At 47.1% G+C, this 19044-nt stretch overlaps 1 protein-coding gene across 1 annotated transcript in view; it reads right to left on the reverse strand.

The window, feature by feature from the left end:
- The window catches only part of LOC120697314 (exonuclease V, chloroplastic-like), a 38370-nt gene that overhangs the window by 15860 nt on the left and 3466 nt on the right, over positions 1–19044 (reverse strand). Inside the window, exons 9-12 of the transcript XR_005684431.1 lie at positions 18412–18864; positions 18176–18283; positions 16968–17092; positions 16656–16805 (exon numbers count right to left, since the gene is read on the reverse strand). The gene's annotated coding sequence lies outside the window, so the exon portion shown is untranslated. The remainder of the gene's footprint in view (positions 1–16655; positions 16806–16967; positions 17093–18175; positions 18284–18411; positions 18865–19044) is intronic.

The raw sequence follows: 19044 nt of genomic DNA on the forward strand, positions 1-19044 counted from the left end.
CAAGCTCCCAGCTTCCGCCGTACATTACATACAGCTTCTTGCGGCGGTCGCCGTTGTCGGAATCGGAGTCGTCGTCGTGGTAGACGCCCTTCAGCTCTCGAGCGGGGGATTGGTACCCCAGCTCCTTCTCCCCGGCGGCGGCCCCGCTGTCGGAGGCCTTCTCCTTGCCGGCCCGCTGGCGAGGAGGGGATGAACCGTCCTTGGAGGACTGCTCACGCCGCCCACTGACCCGCTTCACGAGCTTCTGGATCTCACGGCAGTCAGCGGCGCTGTGGCGAGCGGTGGGATGCACTGGGCATGAACCTCCGCTTCCACCTTGCGGGCGAGGGCGTTTGCCGTGTGCATTCTGGCCCCCAGCCGCTACTGCCGCAGCCGGCGTCGCCGCTGGCGCCGCCGCTGCAACGACTGGTCCACCAGATTGCAGTTCCCCGCGATTCCGGTTCTTGTTCTTCTTCTTCTTCTTCTTCTTCTTCTTCTTCTTCTTCTTCTTCTTGCCACCGCCCTGAGCGGTAGCACTGGAGCCGCCAGCCTTGGCGTCTCCGCCTTGGGGGGCTGAGTGCCATGCACGACCCTCAGCGGCCCTGGCACACTTGTCTGCCAGGGAGAAGAGCGTAGTGACGCTTTCCACCTCGTGCGTCGCCAGCTTCTCGAGCATCTTCTCGTCACGTACCCCCTGGCGGAAAGCAGTGATAATAGATGCATCTGAGATACGAGGAATGGTACCCCGTACCTTGGTGAAGCGCGAGATGAAGGCCCTGAGCGTTTCTCCGGGCTTTTGCCTCATGGCGTGGAGGTGCGCCTCCACGCCATGCTGCTGGTACGCACTGGCGAAGTTCGCTGTGAACCTTGCACAGAGCTCTTCCCAGGACTGGATCATCCCAGGCGTGAGGTTCATGAGCCAGGTCCGGGCTGGCCCAGACAAGGCTACATGAAAGTAGCTTGCCATGACGGCGCCGTTACCACCAGCCGCTGTGATGGCAGTAACGTACACCTGCAGGAACTCCGACGGGTTAGTGGTACCGTCGTACTTTTCCGGCAGATGGGGGCGGAACTTGGATGGCCATGCCACCGCTCGGAGGTGGTCCGCCAGTGCAGCGCAGCCCACCCCGGCAACTGGTGCGCCTGGCTGTATCCGGGCGTTCACCGGGGGCTTGGGTGCCACCACATCCAAGTCGGCGTTGAGGTTACGGCCCTCAATGTTAAGACGGCGCTCTCGCGCCCTCTCAACGGAGACGCGGGCATCCTCTCCCGCGCGCCGGCGGTTGAGCTCCGCCCGCAGGTCTTCTGTTCGTGCACCCCTCACGGTAGGGGAGCGCACGGACGCCGACGCACTGCCCTGACGCTGGTGGTAAGGTACCACCGCATTGCCGGGCGGAGGTCGTTGCCCAGTCCTTGCAGAACTGGGGGAGGCCTGAGCCAGGTGGAGGAGACGGTCAACGTCATCCCGCCACTGCTTCAGGGCGTCTGGCGAGGCTGCCCCAGCCGGGGGGTTGCGAAGCAACTCCCTAGCCGCTGCCAGCGCTCCGCCGCTCGCAGCTTGTGAGGGGGCCCTTGATGGGCGCCTTGACTCTTGCCGGCGAGCAGCGCGCGCTGCTGCCGACGGTGGCTGCTCCACAGGCACAGTTGCCCCTGGAGCAGGAACACGAGGAGCGTGTGGCGTAGAGGACGCCACACCCTCCGTCATCTCTACGTCGTCCACACGAACCATGGGAACGATGAGGAGATGAACTGTGACCAGCTAAAGACTCCCCTACCTGGCGCGCCAAATGTCGAGGAGCTGCAACCACGGCCGGGTGGCGGAAGGCACCCGCCCTAGCCCAGAGGGTGTGTACTCGGGGGTTAGCTAGTCCCAGAACGATCTCCCTCAAGAACACGATGAACACAGCAAGATTTAGAGTGGTTCGGGCCGCCGGAGCGTAATACCCTACGTCCACTGTGTATTGTATTCCCACCCCCACGAGAGCGTGAGAGCTGCGAGAGCTTGTGTCTGTCTGAAAAAACTGTCCTGTGCACAGCGAGTGCCTCCATTTTATATCCCAAGGGAGGCGCGTACATGGCTGCCGGGACCCCGACAAGTGGGCCCAGCGATGCGGTATAAAATATAGTACTATTCATCATTATGGCGCAGCAGGCAAAGGAGATCTTTCTCTGGATATCTTTGCCTGCTCTTGGAGTCTCCTGTTCGGCGTGTCTAGGCGCTGTCTTGTCGGAACGGCGCCCGTCGTAGCCAGTGGCGTCGCCTGCCACGTAGCTGAACGGCTGTGTAGGGAGCGGCGTAGGCGACATGATGGAAAAGTGCCGTGCCGTCGTATCCATTTAATGCGGCTGACGAGCTCTACGCGGGCGCGGCACAGGCGGCTGCACTGTGCACCTTGGTAATACGCGGTGCACAGCGGGGCCTGTCAAAGGCTGTCCCGCGTGCTGCGGCGGCAGAGCATGCGTCAACCATCCGCATTAAATGTGGTGGGTGGGCGAGTCCCCCTTGCGGAGGACTCGCGCCCGTGCCCCCGGGACACGTGGCGTCTCCGGACCCCCGCACGGTAAGGGGGGTCCGGACGGCGCAGGAGGTCCCGGACCCCTATGGGGGGTCCGCGGCCTGGCTGTCAGCTCGGAGCTTCCATCCCTTAGAGACACGTGGCGTCTCCGGACCCATCCCCAGGCGGGGAACGGGTCCGGGGCCGTTGGCCTGGTGAGGGAAGAGCCTGACCGGTGGGGCCTGGCTACTCCGTCCTTACGCGTAGTTACGGATAACTAAGAGGGTCCTGTCTTGCTGCGGTAAGAGTGGGTACCCCTGCTACAGGGTACCGACATCTTCTTTTTCCCAAGTAGCTTCCGCTTCGGAATGATGACTCCACTGAACCTTATAAAATTTGATGGTAGTACGACGAATAATACGGCCCTTGCGATCAAGTATCTTGATTGGACGCTCAACATAAGTGAGATCAGATTCTAACTAAATTGTATCACTATCAATAGCTTCAGTTGGAATCCTCAAATATTTCTTCAGTTGTGATACATAGAAAATGTTATGAATTTCCGAAAATTTTGCTGGAAGATTCAACCGGTAAGCTACAGGACCACATCTCTCCACGATTGGATATGGACCAATGTAGCGGGGAGCTAGCTTTTCTTTTACCCCAAATCTTTGCACGCCTTTCCAAGGTGATACTTTTAAGTAAATATGGTCACCGACTTCAAAGACAAGTGGATCTCTCCTTCTGTCAGCGTAGCTCTTCTGCAGAGACTGCGCAATTTTCAAATTTTCTTGAATAAGGCGGACTTGTTCTTCAGCTTCTTGAACCATATCGGGTCCAAAGATAGTTCTTTCCCCCGCTTCAGACCAATTCAGAGGTGTACGGCATCGACGACCGTATAATGCTTCAAATGGTGCCATTTTGATGCTTTCTTGATAGCTATTGTTATTAGAAAATTCCGCTAATGGTAAACATTGATCCCATTTCTGTGGATAGGCTAAGACACATGCGCGGAGCATATCTTCTAAAATCTGATTAATTCTCTCCGTTTGGCCATCTGTTTGAGGGTGATAGGCTGAGCTGCGGATCAATCGAGTTCCTAAACAAGTATGCAATTGTTCCCAAAAGCGAGCAACAAACTGGGTCCCTCGATCTGATATGATAGTCTTTGGCACATCATGTAAACATAGGATGCGATCCATATACAACTCAGCATACTGTTTGGTCAAGTATTTTGTCTTAACTGGAAGGAAATGTGCAGATTTGGTAAGGCGGTCTACAATAACCCAGATAGAATCATAACCCTTTTGAGTTCGAGGTAAACCGACAATGAAATCCATACTGATGTCTTCCCATTTCCATTCAGGAATACTCAAGGGCTGAAGAGTTCCCGCCGGTCTGAGATGACTAACTTTAACCTTTCGACAGATGTCACATTCAGACACATACTTGGCAATCTCTCTTTTCATCCTAGTCCACAAAAATCGTTGTTTCAGGTCTTGGTACATCTTGTTGCTACCAGGATGGATGGATAGTCGGGAAGTATGAGCTTCATCAAGAATTTGCTTTCGGAGCTCAAAATCCTTAGCTACCACTATTCGATTATTAAACCATAACACATTCTGATTATCTTGGTGGAAACAACTTACTTGCGGATCTCCTTCTGATAATCTTCTCTGAATTTCTTTTACTCCTTTATCTTTCTTTTGTGCTTAAATGATTAGATCATGAAGAGTAGGAGTGAGTTCTAGATGGGCTAATGTGCCATGTGGTACAATGCTCAAGTTCAATTTTTCCATTTCAAAGCAAAGAGACTCACTTAAGGGTGTAGCAGAGAGGCAATGACAGTGATCCTTGCGACTTAATGCATCTGCAACCACATTTGCTTTTCCTGGGTGGTAGTGTACTTCGAGTTCATAATCCTTAATCAACTCGAGCCATCGTCTTTGTCGCATATTCAGATCAGCTTGAGTGAAGAGACACTTGAGACTCTTATGATCTGTATAGATGTTACACCTTGTACCCATAAGATAATGTCACCAGATCTTTAAGGCATGGACTACGGCTGCTAGTTCAAGATCATTTGTAGGATAGTTCTCTTCGTGACGCTTGAGTGATCGAGAAGCATAAGCTATCACTCGATTCTCTTGCATCAGAACACAACCAATTCCGGTGCCTGAAGCATCACAATAGACATCAAATGGCTTTATAGTATCTGGTTGAGCTAGGATTGGTGCTGAAGTAAGTAGAGTTCTTAACTTCCGGAAAGCATGTTCACATTGGTCACTCCAATGAAATTTGGTACCTTTCTTGAGAAGTTCAGTCATAGGTTTAGCAATTCTAGAAAATTCCGGTATGAACCGACGATAATAACCCGCTAAACCTAAGAAACTTCGGATTTCAGCCACTGAGGTTGGAGCCTTCCAGTTCAGTACATCATGTACTTTACTGGGATCAACAGAGATACCCTCAGTCGTGATAACATGACCTAGAAATGGAACTTCCTTTAGCCAAAATTCGCACTTGCTGAGTTTAGCATATAGCTGATGTTCCCTGAGACGCTGAAGTACTATATGAAGATGCTGAGCATGTTCTTCCTCCGTCTTGGAGTAGATTAGGATATCGTCAATGAATACCACAACAAATTTATCCAACTCTAGAATGAATACTGAATTCATGAGGTATATGAAATAAGCTGGAGCATTGGTTAACCCAAAGGACATAACCAAGTACTCATAAAGACCATAACGAGTGGAAAATGTTGTTTTTGGTATATCTGATGGCTGGATTTTGATTTGATGATAGCCAGATCGAAGATCTATCTTCGAGAAGAACTTGGCACCGGCTAATTGATCAAAAAGGAGATCAATGCGAGGGAGAGGATACTTGTTTTTAATGGTGACCGCATTCAAGGGTCGATAGTCTACACACAATCTTAACCCATGATCTTTGTTTTTCACGAACAAGGCTGGACAACCCCATGGTGAAGTGCTTGGTCGAATGAAACCCTTATCTAGTAATTCTTGCAACTGGATTTTCAATTCAGCCAACTCACTAGGAGTCATTCTATATGGTCGTCGAGATATAGGTGATGTACCAGGCTATAGTTCAATCACGAACTCCACATCTCGATCGGGAGGCATACCTGGTAATTCTTCTGGAAACACATCAGGATCCTCACTGACCACCAGAATTTCCGCTAAGCTTTTTCCTTTAAGGTGATAGATTGCATTGATGGGTAGTTCATGCTTAGAGAGATGAATATCCAAAATACCATGTGTGGAAGAATTGATTCGGACAATGCGAGATGAAGTATCAAGGGTAACACGATGTTCTACCATCCAATTCATTCCGAGAATGATATCTATTCCTCGGTTTGGAAGAATAATGGGAGTGGTTCGAAATTTTTTTCCAACTAGGTCAAGGGATACGCCCGAAACACATTGGCTGGCGTTTAACTGTGCACCCGGTGCATGAATAATATAGGGTTTTTTCATGTATGTTACTTGTAAGTTGAGCCGTGCTACACATGCTTCACTGATAAATGTATGAGATGCTCCGGAATCAAATAACACAACAACAGGGCATTGGTTAACGGAAAACGTACCCATCATCACTTGAGTACCGTCAGTAACATCTTCTAGTGTGGTGTAGTTCACACGACCAGTTTTAATAGGTGCAGCTTTCTTCTTGTGATCCTGTGTGCTAGCAGTTGGAACTGGTGCGAGAGGCTTATAGTTAAACTGCTTGCGTGGTAGACGACAATCACGAGCCAAATGCCCAGGAAGTCCACAGTTGAAACAGGGATAGTTACTAGTGCGGGTCACTTGCTGCATTGGAGGTCTCTGACCTTGCTGTGGCGCTGGGAGACGTGGTACCCACGGCTGCTGCTGTGGCGGCCTAGCGACCCAATGGCCCTGCTGCGGAGGACCACTTGGAGCCCGCTGACTTCCTGTCTGTACTAGCTTGTACCTCTGGGGCGCACTGCTGGAAAATCCAACAGGTGCCTTCCTCTTTTTGTCAGCCTTGTGAGCTAAGGTTGCATCTTCTTGAGTAATGGCCTTATTAACCAGTTATGTAAAGTTGGCACAAGTAGTTAGAGCTAGTTTGTCCTACAGCTTTGTGTTCAATTCCCTCCGGAAGCAATCTTGCCTCTTTTCGTCACTATCCACATGGAAACCACCATACTGAGACAACTGATTAAAGGTTTGAGCATACTGCAGAACAGTATTGTTTCCTTGCTTCAATGCTAGGACTCTGCCATCTTCCTTCTCATCAGACTAGTAGGAATATGATGGGCCTTGAATGCTGCCACAAACTCATTCCAAGTGAGTTGTGTATTGGGAGGGAGCAATGCTTTATGATTAACCCACCATATCTTTGCTGGGCCTCTCAGTTGCTGCGATGCAAAGGCAGCCTTGTTCACTTCTGTGCAATTGAGGATGCTGAACTTGTCCTCGATGGTGCGAATCCAAGCATCTGCCTCAAGGGGATCATCTGCCTTGTGGAACATAGGTGGTTGCGTGGCCAAAAAAATTGACATAGTCAGTTTCTGCGGTGGTGCTTGTCGACCTCTGCCGGCATTGTTTTGCACCAATTGCCTCATCAATTCGGTATGCTCATTGCGGTCAGCGATAAGGGCCGCAATAGCCTGAGCCAAGGAAGGAGGTGGTTGGGGCAGTGCTCCGTGATTCTCATTGTCATGGTTGGCAGCATGGTTATCACCCATCTGCAAAAATAACCACCCCTTGGTTAGCCATTCCGCTATCAGGACTAATTCATGCAAATAAAGAATGTGCATATATAATATGAACACACGGCATGAATCATTTCCCTCGCGATATGGTTCACCAAGGGAAAAAAGTAAAATGACTTGCTTCGGTTGAAACCGTATCTACTCAACTTGAACCGCAGATTGGTAAGTTGGTTTGCACAAGTTCCGCCCAGAGTAGCTCTAGCGTAGGTGGTACTGAACATTGCTCAAACAGAATTCAGATTAGCAGACATCCAGTGCACCGCTCGTCATTAGAGTTCCAAAGTTTTCATGTACCCGCAGAATAAATTTTTGTACAAAACATAAATAATTTTTACTGAAGCGCAACAATAAACAACAAGGCAATCAAACCAAACTCCAATATGCCAGATGCATGCATCTTCTAGCGTTCCTCACCCAAACAATTACTAATTATGGTATACGAGGGCGACTAGTGGCACAATTACGTACTCTCCCTATATATATACTAGTCGTTCCTACGATCAAGGATTTCATAACGTGCTTAACGGAGTTAGTTTACCTGCAGCAAAACACAAAAGATAGATATAACCACTTCTGGACCCTTCGTGCCAGCACTCACGAATGGCCCCCATGTGTCCTACGCCACATGGGTAACGCATATGCAGTTTCCCACATATTCACACATACATTACCATCCACTATAGAGATGGCACCCAAACGTTTGACGCTGAATGGGCAGTGCTGCATACGTTACCGAGGCAACGTATTCACTTTCCGTACAAATCGCCTTACGGGACACCCAAGGGTACACGTGTCCCAAGGTACACGGTTATGACCAACTGCATAACGAGTCTTCATCTCGTAACATTGCCTTACGAGATGGCCGTGATTACAATCACACGGTGGGAAATCCGCACTCCATATCAGGCGGCAGATAGCGACAGACTCGTTTGAATTGAGCCTTATCACCTCCTCGTATGCTCAATATACGGGACCCGCGCACATATGAATCACGTGGGCTATTCTAAGGACCATCAAAATACTCACCTTGCTTACCTCAGCGTAGGTGCGTCGTTACCGAATAAGAGTTGTGCACAAAAGTAAGGTTTAACGAGAAGTAAATGCTGGAAGTGCTGGAATGAAATAGATACTTACATGCCTCCTAACTTATATCACATAATTAGGGCATACGAACTATCTATCCTATTCCTTAGTGCATCTAGCGTCAACTATTCGAAAAACCCAAAAGTTTTGCAGTTAAGCACTCAAGTAATCACCCCCCAATGCAATTAGCTTTGATGCCAGCTGTCACAGAACAGTCCAAATAATACTGATCAAGTGCAATAATTAACAACTTAAGCTTAACCCACAGCTTCTGCACTCAACCAGTACACCTAGACTGTCTGCTGTAACCAAGATTGATTACCACCAGAAGCTAAGGCTAGGTCTATACACCGGATGAACCGACGATGAGATCTTGGTGAACGTCGGTGCAGTTGTCCAGAGAGTTGGGTTTTCAGAGTTCATAGGACAACTACACTCACCGGTTAAACCGACGCAACATCGGTTGATTGCCCGTACACGTAACGGCAAGTTTTTGAGGAGGGCAGTTTAGTATCACCGGTTGAACCGACGATGGCTATTGGAGGAGCGTCGGATTAACCGTCGTTAGGGGCTTTTCAGGCAGCTTTTCTCCAACAGCTATATTTGCTTGTGCTGCCTATATATACCCCCATGGCCGGTTGTCACACATGGTTGGAAGCCTCAAGAGCTGAAGAAAGTGCTGTCCAAGCAAAGATCCATCACCAACCATCCTAGAAGTGCTTAGTGTCATATCTAGCTTGTAAGAAGCTTTGAGAGAGTGCTTTGTGCACTTGTATAGGCTTAGTTCTTGAGAGGGCTAGCTTAAGAGAAGTCTTGCCGAGGCAAGCAAAGCATTCCCGTCGACGACCCTCCGACTTGGTGTGGAGCGGTGCCGACACTTTGTACGGGGGAAGAGGAGACCCCCTCCTTGGTGGAGAAGCTCCGAAGTGGATTTCGGCCGGGTGACCGAGAGAGACGGTGGCGGTGCACAAGACTCGGTGTCTTGTGGGCACTTGCCTTTGCTTGCCGGTGCGCCTTGGTGGCCTAGTGCAAGACGGTGATCAGAAGAGCCTCGGTGTCCCGTGGACGTAGGCGTTTGAGCCGAACCACGTTACATGACCGTGTCTGCTCGGGAGTTTGCATCCCTCTTGCACTTACCTCTTTACTTACCGCATTACGTTTCCGCACTTACTCTATCTTGCGTGCCTTTACTTTCCTAGTTAGTTTGATTAGGATTGGCTATAGGTTGCAAGTCTTTTGGGGTAAGTAGAGAGTAGCATAGATAAATCTTAGTCATAACTAGTATGTGTAGGACGTGTTAGGTTTATCTTATGCAAGTAGATTGAGCCCTAGGTTAGAAAGCGAATTAGCGACCCTATTCACCCCCTCCCCCTCTAGGGTCGGACACCCCGGTGATCCTTACAATTGGTATCAGAGCTTGGTCTCACACCTCTTACGAGGATTAGCCAATTCCATTGGTAAATTTGTGAGAAAGCTCGTAGGAGACCCGTCGACTTCACCGTCGAGTGAGTATCATGTCCGGGGAAGGGATGAGTACCGATAGGGCTCCGTTTTTCGATGGCACGGGTTTTCCACGATGGAAAGTGCTTATGCAAGCACATCTCCAACCAAGTCATCAATCAAATTATCGCCCATGAGTATAGTATGGGGATGACAAAGAAGAAGGAGCAAGAGTCCACCTTTTCTTCAAGCCACGAGAGTCTCGCCGCCAAGCACTCATGCAAGCATCAACCAAGGCGACAAGACTCATCAAGCTCAAGTGAACAAGAAGAAGAGGATGAGGAAGATAGTGATGATGAATCAAGTTCAAGTGATGAAGAATATCCAAGGGCCGTGCTATACCACCACCGCAAGATTGCCGAGCATGTACATGAGCTCTATGAGCTTGGGTACAAAACTCTCATTAGAGGGAGTGCGGTTGGGATGGAGAAGGTGGCGAAGAAAAATAACAAATCAAGATCTCAAGCTCTCTCCGCCATCTACAAGGCCAAGAAAAGTGGTGGAAGCTCAAGTCTCAAGAAAAATTCCAAGAGCTCCACCACTCATCACCCTCGGAGATCATCACCACCTCCCATGTGTCTCATGGTACAAGGTAATAACGACGTAAGTGATGACTCCTCCAATGATGAATCCGATGTTGAAACTGATGAAATTAGTGAGATGATGACACTTCCTCATAATCAACAAGAACATCTCACTAAACAAAATAAAGAAATCAAAGCTCTCAAGGCTAAAGAAAAACTTCATGCTTCATTTGTCTCAAGATATGAGAACTTGCTAAACAAATTCAATTTGTTAGACAATGAGCATGAAGAGCTTAAAAAGAAATATGAGAGCCTTGAATCTAAAAGTAGATCATCATCGGATGAATCTTTCCCTTGCAATATTCCTTGTGCAATTCCTATTGTCAAGGTAGATGTGTCTACCTCTTGTGATCTAACCCCTTGCAATGAGGATGTGATTGTAGAAACATGTGATGATCTCATTGCTAAGGAAAATGATGAGCTCAAACAAGAAGTAGAAAGGCTAATGGCGGACTTGAGGCGGCTCAAAGGAAAGTACACTCAAGAGCAAGCTCAACCTTCTCAAGATAACACCTCCGCAGGCGTGAAGAAGCTTAAGAAGGGAGAAACCGTGACTTGCTTCAAGTGTCACAAAGAATGCCACAAGTCCTACCAATGCAAGGAAAAAGAGGGCCAAGCAAAGGGCAAAGAAAACGGCAAGCCCAAGAACTTGAACAAGAGCAAGAAGGGTAAAAAGAAGGCTAAGGAGATCAAGAAAAACCCATCTCCAAACTTGAAGGCGTCATACATGTACACCAAGCCCACCCACAAGAACAAGCAAAAGAGCAACCACTACATACTTGAAAAGAAGAAGAATGGCAAGGTGGTAGCTCATGTCATGGGGTGGAGAACATATGGATGGAACCGGCCTATTTGGGTGCCCAAGGATATTATTCATACCATGGATGGCTCTCAAAAGGTTTGGATCCCTAAAACTTAGGCGCCAAACAAGCATCACGGGGAGTTTGGTGGCTTGGCAAGGTTTGGGATGCATGAGTAGGGATGCATCATGCAAAGTTGAATTAAAGCCAAGTTATGGATTAAAGATTAGTGACCCAAATTTCCCTCCCCTACATATGAGGTAATGAGCAAGGTAAAAGGATGATCTCAATTTCATTTGATATCCTTCATGCATCATTGTAGCTCAATGCCTCTCTAGGAATGCATAATCTTATCTTTATTTTTGGTATTTTTCTTTTGATATGCTTTCCTAGAAATTTCATATGGTAGGTTGTCTATGCTTTATCATATCTTGTTGCAACCTACACGAGCTTAATTGTTTCTCTCACATGGCATATGTCTTTCATAGCATATCTTGCAATTTGATATCTCTCATATTTGTGGTAAAAATGCTTTTGATATCAATTACTTGCTTATGATGCCATGATTAGCAAGTTATAAAGTTAAATCCCCACTATGTGTAATACAAGTGCATACATTTGTGAGTGATTCAAACACTAATGCACACATTTAGGGGGAGCTAACTCTATAGCTTGTGATTGTGTGACTAATATGCTTTACAAGTGCTATTATATTGTAGTCACCTAGAGCTATCTCCATGAGTTCAAATTTCTTTTGAACACTACCCCTACAAGTCACAATTGGCATCACAATTGTTGTTAAGATGAGAAGTGCCACAAGCTTTGAAAAAGGGGGAGCTTGTTCAAATAAAGGGAGATATGCCAAATCTAGTTGGTGTAATACTCTATCACTAGTAAATTTCCTTTTGCTACTAATGCTCTTTGCTGTTAGTGGTTATGAAGCTTTTAGGTGTTTGATGACAAAAGGGGAGAAATGTACCCTAAAAGCAAGCAAATAGTTTGGAGTAAATGATGCCACTAGCAAGGGGGAGGAATGAAAAATGCAATGCAAAAGGATGCATGGTGATAGGGGGAGGTACTTAGTCAATATGGGGGGAGAAGTGCAATTTGATGATCCCATAGACTAAGGTACAAAAATTTTCATTGCTCATATGGTTCAAACCACACAATTGTCTTACATTGGTCACAAGCCATTGTTTCACAATTTCTATCAAGCCGGAAGTATTTCGTCCTATGGACTAATCAAATGCTAGTAGCTTTTAAAATGAGCATTGAAATATCATCCGAGCAAGCTAAGTAGTTTCTAACTTTTCAAATTGGTATCAATTTCATATTCTTGCAATTCATCTTGCTTGCTTTGGTTGTGTTGTCATCAATCACCAAAAAGGGGGAGATTGTAGCGAAAATAGCATCTCATGCCATATTTCAATATAATGTTTTGGCGATTGATGACACACACAACACTTGAACTAATATATGTGTTAAGATGATCATTATCAGGCTTATAGGTCCAAGGGATGAAAAGATACAAAACCCCGAAGAAATCAGGTCGAAAGAACCAAGACAGAGGTAATTTGCACTCACCGGTTAAACCGGCGTGAGGCAAATTACACTCACCAGTGCAATAGGCTCAGAGAAGACTCAGTTAGCAGAGTGCACCGGTTGAACCGACGCTGAAGAAAGTTGAATACGTCGGTGCAATGGACCCAGAAGCTAAGGCAAGGTCTATACACCGGATGAACCGACGATGGGATCTTGGTGAACGTCGGTGTAGTTGTCCAGAGAGTTGGTTTTTCAGAGTTCACAGGACAACTACACTCACCGGTTAAACCGACGCAGCATCGGTTGATTACCCGTACACGTAACGGCTAGTTTTTGAGGCGGGCAGTATAGTATCACCGGTTGAACCGACGATGGCTATTGGAGGAGCGTCGAATTAACCTGCGTTAGGGGCTTTTCAGGCAGCTTTTCTCCAACGGCTATATTTGCTTGTGCTGCCTATATATACCCACATGGCCGGTTGTCACACATGGTTGGAAGCCTCAAGAGCTGAAGAAAGTGCTGTCCAAGCAAAGATCCATCACCAACCATCCTAGAAGTGCTTAGTGTCATATCTAGCTTGTAAGAAGCTTTGAGAGAGTGCTTTGTGCACTTGTATAGGCTTAGTTCTTGAGAGGGCTAGCTTAAGAGAAGTCTTGCCGAGGCAAGCAAAGCATTCCCGTCGACGACCCTCCGACTTGGTGTGGAGCGGTGCCGACACTTTGTACGGGGGAAGAGGAGACCCCCTCCTTGGTGGAGAAGCTCCGAAGTGGATTTCGGCCGGGTGACCGAGAGAGACGGTGGCGGTGCACAAGACTCGGTGTCTTGTGGGCACTTGCCTTTGCTTGCCGGTGCGCCTTAGTGGCCTAGTGCAAGATGGTGATCGGAAGAGCCTCGGTGTCCCGTGGACGTAGGCGTTTGAGCCGAACCACGTTACATGACCGTGTCTACTCGGGAGTTTGCATCCCTCTTGCACTTACCTCTTTACTTACCGCATTACGTTTCCTCACTTACTCTATCTTGCGTGCCTTTACTTTCCTAGTTAGTTTGATTAGGATTGGTTATAGATTGCAAGTCTTTTGGGGTAAGTAGAGAGTAGCATAGATAAACCTTAGTCATAATTAGCATGTGTAGGACGTGTTAGGTTTATCTTATGCAAGTTGATTGATCCCTGGGTTAGAAAGCGAATTGGTGACCCTATTCACCCCCTCTCCCTCTAGGGTCGGACACCCCGGTGATCCTTACAACCCCGAAGCCTGAGTCAAGCCCGCAAACACCCGGATGATGAGCCCCGCACGTGCGAACACCTGGTGAACCCGTGGACGACTTCACCATCCGTCAACCCTTGCCCAGCACCACGGGTCGAGAATCAGATTTCGACGCTATTTAGGTAATTAGCTTACCGGTTTCGACTACCTCCTACTTCCGGCATGTGGTTAGTACTGTTCAATCTTGGTCAGCACGGCCAGCAACGGTACGGTCCTCAATCGACACAGGCGGAGACTCAACTTTCCTTTATTCCATAGCTATGTCCAACCTTCCCTCCGCCCGGTCTCCATTTCCATTCTCATAGCAATATTTCTTACTTTCATACTGAAGTACCAAACCTATATCTCGCGGGTGACAGGAAATCACCCGTCTTCTACCATATCTTACTTAAGCATGGCAGTGCTATCGACCTATCATGCTAGTAAAAGCCCGGGGTCTCCTAAAGATAATGCATTTAAGGTTCCAAGTAACTCCTAGAACTTAATGCACAAGTACTTAAATAATACATTGCATAAGTTTTAAAGTAGGGGTTATGCTCCGGGGCTTGCCTTGCAGGTCAGCGGGGTTAGCAACTTCTTCTGAAGCGTGCTCAACGGTTTCCTCCTGCTGCTCTTCTGCTTGCGGCTCCTGGACCGGCTCAGCAACTAGCTCGTAGACGGCTTCGTTCACGGCGTATACACGTATGAAAAAGGATGCCATGCAAAAGTTAAAACGGTGCAATGAAATAATACAAGTGTTCATGATGCAATGCAAAGCGATTAAAAGAAGATAAAACTGGGTAAGCAAAACCAACAAGAGATTTTATTTATTGGCAAGCAATTAGAATCAAATTATTTTCAAGTGCAGCCTATTTTGATTCGAAAGCAAGAACACAAGATTAACTAAAACCAAACCATTATTAAAAAGATACACCGCAGAAAATACTTTATTTAACAGCCACCAAAAAGAATGCCGCAGCTAGGAACAAAATAACTACAAAAACATAGCTTGCAGCCCTAAACAAGCCACCCAAAAATTACCAGCAAGACAAGATATCGAAAGTACATGCAACAAAAATTTACCAACATTTATTGATGGCTGAAAACATTTATTTTAGCCCTAGAATGAAAATCAAGCAATATTACATCTACAAACTTGTACATAGGCTATGCTCATGAAAAATTTTCAGTGAACTACACATGCAAGGAGTAGTCTACCATAAAAATTTCATGATTTTTAGAGTAACATAAAAACAGATAAAAAATAAACTAGCTTAAGAACAAACCAAAACTTTAGCAGGGGCAAATTTGACATTTCACACGCATGACTATTTTTCCTCTGAATATCTTGATTTTAGAAACCTAATAAAATTTAGTTTGCATTTTCACATTTTTGTACAATTTACTACGCATTTTACAAGATCAGTACACAAAACTGAAACTGGAATTTAACTGGAAACCGGAACCTCCGGGGTTCCAAAACCAGAAGTTCCGGTTTTGGGGCAAAACAGGGGACAGCCAGGCCAAGGCCACGGCCGGCGCATGGCGCGCCGCCCTCGCCGGCGGCGGGGACGGCCGATGGTGGGGCGGGGCAGCTGAACGGCCAGCACAGGCAGGCCGGGCCGCAGCGCGTGGAGGCATCGTGCAGGGCCGCGCTAAGGCGACCCGTGAAGGGAGGGTAGCGGTGGCGGGCTAACCGCGGCGGCGAGGCCGCGTTCCAGCGACGGCGGTACCCGGAGCGAGGGGGCAAAGGGTCGGGGAGCATGAGTGGGACATCGGGATGCGCACCGTGCTCTCGGATTGGACGGAGGAAGGCCAGAGGGGGAAGATCGACGAGCGTGGGCGGAGCTCCGGTGAGCGGCAATGGCGGCCGGTGATGGCGGGCCTGATTTCGGCCGGGGAACGGCGAAATCGGGCTCCGGAAGTAGTTGTGGAGGTGCGGGGTGAGGGGGATCAGGGTTTTGGAGGTTCGGGGTGCGGGGAATCGAGAAGGGCGGCGAGGTTTGGCCGGCATGAACGCCGGCGGCGGCGTTGCTCGGGCTCGGCTCGGCACGAGCTCGAGAACGAAGGAGAAGGAGGAGGGGAAAACGAAGTTGGCCAGTGGAACGTCGTAGAAGGCTTAAGCGGTGGTGCGGACGTTGGCGCGGTGACGCGTGGCGTCGCCGGCGGCACAGTCGCCGGTATGGGCACCAGAGTAGGTGAAACAGAGCAAAACCAGAACTTCCGGTTTCCCAAACCCGGAACCCCCGGGTTTTGGGGCAAAACAGATTCAATTTTGGAGCGTCCAAAACTAAAATTTTCGCACAGCAACTTGAAATTTGGCCAAAATAAAAGTTGTAGAGGAAAAAAAGATCTACAACATTGGTATTGGATAAAAGTTGTTTTGATCAACGATTTGAGAGATAAAATTGGATCAAAAGAAGATCAAAGCTAATTTTAGACTCAGCGCAAAGAGGGGTTCAGACAGAGATTGGACTGGATTTTGACTGCTGGTTTGTAATTAGCAGAAATTGCGCAAACATAATTAAACTTGAATGCATGTGATGACATGAATTCAAAATATAATTATGCATGCACAATTACCACTAATGACAAAGCTTAAACTAATGATCATGATTAAGCGATGCTTAGCGGCTAATATACAAGATTAACACCAGGGGTGTTACACGAACCTTCCATTTCTTTTTTGTGCTTCCGAGGGAATTGTTGGCTTGCCACGTGTCTTTGTATCTATCAGGATGGGTTGAACTGAAATGCCATCCATGCACATTTGGATTTCATCAATAATCCCTATAGTCCATGAACCTTTAACGACCCCAAACCTGCAGTGTTATAATTTACAATCAGATCTACTATGAAGAATGTTTCCTAAGATAGAAAGCTTCATATCCACTCAGGAAACCGAAAAAATAGCAGAGCATTTCCATCAGTACACAGTATTGGTTTGCAGTTGCGCAAAGAAGAGAGAAATTTATAGTGCATACACTGGAATTTCCCGTGTGACATCCTCGAGCCTTAACCGGTTTGTTCCTACGATGAAGCTCATGAATTTGACTGCCCATAATTCTTCCACAGATCTAATGGCGATATCCACTCTTTGAAAAACATTCTCCAAAATGAAACAAGTCGAATGAGATATAGAGAAATTCTCCATGGCAATGTCATGAGAAAATTCCATATTTGGCACCAGTAAAGTTGAGAATTCCTTATTTGACACTAAAAAAATATAACTTCCCTATTTGACACTGAGTTAAACTTTCATTCCTTATTTGACATTCCGTTCCATCAATTAACTCAGACAAACAGTAACGTGAGGGTTCTCCTCTCTTTTGTAGACTAAAAGAACTACCAAATCACCTCCAAAATTTACGACACTTTTTTTTGCAAGAATACAATGGATTGAGATAAACATTTTGTATAAAAACACATATGCAGTATTTAAGGTCTTAAAACTAAAATTCACCAAATTGGGCTACTTTTGAAAATTATCCGGTACAAAAATACTACTAACCAACAATTATGCAAAAAAATACCTAATATTCCTATAGTGGGATTAACTAATTTATAAAGGACGCACTATATCATAAGTTACAAAGAAAATTTGAACTTCTTAAACAAAAATAAATTTAAAGTTGTTTCACAAAAATAAAATTTTGGAATAACTTCAAGACTCTCTAAGTAACATATGAATATGATTGAAAATATTTTTACAAATTATTTAATGCCATGATAGGATTGTTATGTATATTTTCATAATTTTTGGAAAGTAATGTTGTGCCCTAAAAATTTAGATAGTCTTAAAAAGTAGCCTATTTTGGTGAATTTTAATTTTAAGATTTTAAATTTTGCATATGTGTTTTCGTGCAAAATGGGTTCGTCTCCATTTGTAATATCCCTAAAAATATTCATGAATTTTTAAGGTGATTTGATAGTTGTTTTGGCCAAGAAAAGGGAGAAGAAAGTCCACAATTTACTGTTCATGTGAGATAACGGACAGAAATTTCAAATAGGGAATCAAAGTTCAACCCAGTGTCAAATAGGGAAGTTAAAAAATTTCAGTGTTAAATAAGGATGCATCAATTTTATCAGTGTCAAATAAGAAATTTTCTCCATTAATGGGAAGCATTCCAAGATAGAACCCATGTAAACGAAGCAGCATTCTGCTCGGAAGAACCAGAAATGTAGGTCTCACCTCATGATGCTCGAGCTGCGCATGGCGGTCCAAACCTGCCTTCATGGCCTCGGTCCTCTCCGGCTTGCCGTGTTTGAGCACGAACTCCATCTGTTTCTCGCACCATTCCTGCCGCGAAAAGGACGCTTGCCATCAGAAACCACCGGATGCGACTATGCGAGCAGATATGATCTGCCCTGCGCCCCTGCCCAGGATACAAGGAATGCGGAAGGCGCAAGCTTGGGCGACGGCGTTACCGTGGCAGTGATGTCGGTGACGGCGAGCGCGCGGCGCTCTCGGAACTGGGCGAGAGGCGACCTTCGCGGCAGAGGGGAGTCCTCAATGTCGCCGGCGGCGGGACCGGCGGTCGAATAGGCCGCGTAGGAGAGCGGGGCGGCGGCGCGGCGGGCGGCGGAGGAGAGCAAGGGGCGGGCTCCCGCTGCAGCGGCGGCGATAAGCGGCATCTCCTCGTTGCCCGACGAGGCGACGACCTCCACGGAGCTCCTCTGTCCACTGTCCTAGACCGCGGCGCGGCGGAGGGGGAGGAGTGCACCGGAGCCGGAGGAATCGGTTAGTTGATCCCCCGCGGATCGCGGCTCATGCAACGGCACGGCCGCCGCACTGCAGCGCTCTACCCAGCAACCACTGACGAGTGGGGCCGCCAAATTTCGCGCCCCCTGTCCGGCACTCCAGCTCCTGCCACTGCCAGACTGCCAGTTTATTTCAAACACAACAGTCTCAATTTATGTGAACCACATATATTTCTTGTACCTCTGAAATGGGCTACTTCCTCCGTCCATAAAATAGTGCAATTATAGAATTCTTGCCGTCAAACTAGTTCAAATTTAACCAAATATACAGTAAATAATTTTAGCATTTATTATATCTCC

This window comes from Panicum virgatum, chromosome 3K, assembly GCF_016808335.1.
Source record: "Panicum virgatum strain AP13 chromosome 3K, P.virgatum_v5, whole genome shotgun sequence".
NCBI classification, from domain to species: Eukaryota; Viridiplantae; Streptophyta; class Magnoliopsida; order Poales; family Poaceae; genus Panicum; species Panicum virgatum.